This window comes from Schistocerca serialis, unplaced genomic scaffold (genome assembly GCF_023864345.2).
Source record: "Schistocerca serialis cubense isolate TAMUIC-IGC-003099 unplaced genomic scaffold, iqSchSeri2.2 HiC_scaffold_185, whole genome shotgun sequence".
Taxonomy (NCBI): domain Eukaryota; kingdom Metazoa; phylum Arthropoda; class Insecta; order Orthoptera; family Acrididae; genus Schistocerca; species Schistocerca serialis.
In genome coordinates, this window is record NW_026047746.1 from 25001 (window position 1) to 27500 (window position 2500).

The 2500-nt window shown below is 63.6% G+C and overlaps 1 pseudogene; it reads left to right on the plus strand.

Moving 5' to 3' along the window:
- The window catches only part of LOC126443792 (large subunit ribosomal RNA), a 7955-nt pseudogene that overhangs the window by 2493 nt on the left and 2962 nt on the right, over positions 1 to 2500 (plus strand).

Consider the following 2500-nt stretch of genomic DNA (forward strand, 5'->3'; position numbering starts at 1 on the left):
TCTCGCCGTTGGTCGGCCTCGTGCTGGCCGGCGGTGCAGGATGCGCGCGCCTGCGCGGCGTTCGCGCCCCGGTGCTTCAACCTGCGTGCAGGATCCGAGCTCGGTCCCGTGCCTTGGCCTCCCACGGATCTTCCTTGCTGCGAGGCCGCGTCCGCCTTAGCGTGCTCCTCCGGGGGCGCGCGGGTGCGCGGATTCTCTTCGGCCGCCATTCAACGATCAACTCAGAACTGGCACGGACTGGGGGAATCCGACTGTCTAATTAAAACAAAGCATTGCGATGGCCCTAGCGGGTGTTGACGCAATGTGATTTCTGCCCAGTGCTCTGAATGTCAACGTGAAGAAATTCAAGCAAGCGCGGGTAAACGGCGGGAGTAACTATGACTCTCTTAAGTTAAGGTGGCCAAGTGGCGGCGGTGTGGCTGCATCCGGACTTGGCTTTTCGAAGTGCGGTCTTGATGTAGTCGTGCTGCTGCTGCGAGGTGCCTTCCTTGGGTTATAGTTACAGGGAGAGTGATGCGCAATACATGGGCCTAGCCCTCTTAGCCTCTCCTCTCCTGCGGTCTTCTCCCCTTCTCGTGGGCCCGCTGATTTTCGCAGAGTGGAAGACCGCACCAGGGGCTTGGGGGGGTTACCAGCCCCCCCTCGCATTATCCCTTTATAGTTGGGGGCAGCCTACAAGAAACAAGAGATGGTGGCCCTTCCGCTGAAGGTGCCACCCCAGCTACCCCAGCACCTATCCGGCCAACCGGCCGTAACGAAAATGCGATAGTTTGTGTAGCTCCCTTTGCTTGCAGTGAGTGCCACCGCACTTTTACCACGAAGAACGGTCTCGGGGTCCATCGCCGCCGCCAACACCTTGCGGCCGCCAACGCTGAGATCGTGACGGAGAGGCATCGCGCGAGGTGGACGGAGGAAGAAGTCCTGTCGCTCGCCAAGGCAGAGGCCGAACTGTTCCTTGAGAGGGACGCCCGGTTCTTCTTCGTTAATCAAGAGCTTATTAGGATGTTCCCCGACCGAACGCTTGAGGCAATCAAGTGCCGACGGCGGCAAGCTGCCCACAAGCAGCTTGTCCGCCAATTCATGGAGGCGCTTGAGATCGGTCGGGGGGAAGAGCCGGCGTCCCGCCGGGGAGCAGCGAGCTCGCTGCCTGACGCGGGCGAGGCCGCTGCGCCGCCCGTCGACGCAGCCGAGGACTTCGCGGCCGACACCACCGGGCCGTCGCCGGAGGGGCCGACTGACGCCGCCATCTGGGAGCATCTGGCGGGGCTACCTGCTTCCGCCCAGCGTTTCTCTGCTCTGGATCGAGTCATTGGTCTGGGGCGGGGCACGCCGCCCGATGTCATCCTGGGCATGCTCCCGGATGCCCTTGCGTCGGTCGGGTCCAGGGGGGAGAGGTCGATCACCAGGGCACAGCGGCCGCGCCAATCATCCAAGCGGCCGCCTGCCGCCCTGCCGCTGCAGAAGCGCAAGCGGCGCCGCTGGGAGTTCGCGCGGACACAGGACGCCTTCCGCAGGTCGCGTGCACGTTGCGTGCGCGGCTTGCTGGACGGCACCCTGCTGCAGCCGCCACCCGACATCCCCGGTCTGCTGGACTTCTGGGCGGACCTCTTCACGAAGAAGCCGATCTCCACCGCTGGCTTCATCCGTGACCGCCTTCTCCCGCACTCGGAGCCTGTCGCTCCTGAGTGCCTATGGGGGCCGGTCACACGTGAGGAGGTCGCTGCTGCCTTGCCGCCCAGGGGATCGGCGGCCGGGCCGGACGGCCTGACTCCAGCGGACCTGCGGCGCCTGCCGCATGAAGTCCTGGTGAAACTCTTGAACCTCTTCCTCCTGGCCCGCGCCCTCCCCGAGCGTCTGCTTCGCGCCCGGACGTCACTTCTCCCCAAAACGGCTGCACCAACATCCCCCGCTGACTTTCGCCCCATTACGGTCTGCTCGGTGTTGGCGCGGACCTTTCACAAGGTTCTCGCGTCACGCCTGATGCGTGCATGTGCTGTGGACGAACGTCAGCGGGCATTCATCCCCCGGGATGGGATGTTGGAAAACACCTTCATCTTGGACACTGCTCTCACCGACGCAGTCCGCTCCTGTCGCTCTGTTTTTGTGGCATCGATCGACGTCTCTAAAGCGTTCGATTCGGTGGACCATGCTGCCCTCCGCCCCGTGCTGAGGGCTCATGGCCTGCCGGATTGCTTTATTGAGTACGTCGAAAGGTGTTACGAGGGTAGCACGACAGTGATAGCGGGCGGCGCCGACGTGGGCGTGCCCCTGCAGCCGGCAAGGGGTGTGCGTCAGGGTGACCCCCTCTCCCCCCTCCTTTTCAATTTTGCGGTGGACTATGTTTTGAGTCAACTTCCCTCCCACATCGGAGCTCGGATCCTCGGCCGCAGAGTCAACGCTGCGGCCTTCGCAGATGACGTCCTGCTTTTTGCATCGACCGCGAGGGGATTGCAGTCCCTCATCGACGCAGCCATCGCAGCCCTCGGCCATCTGGGGCTGC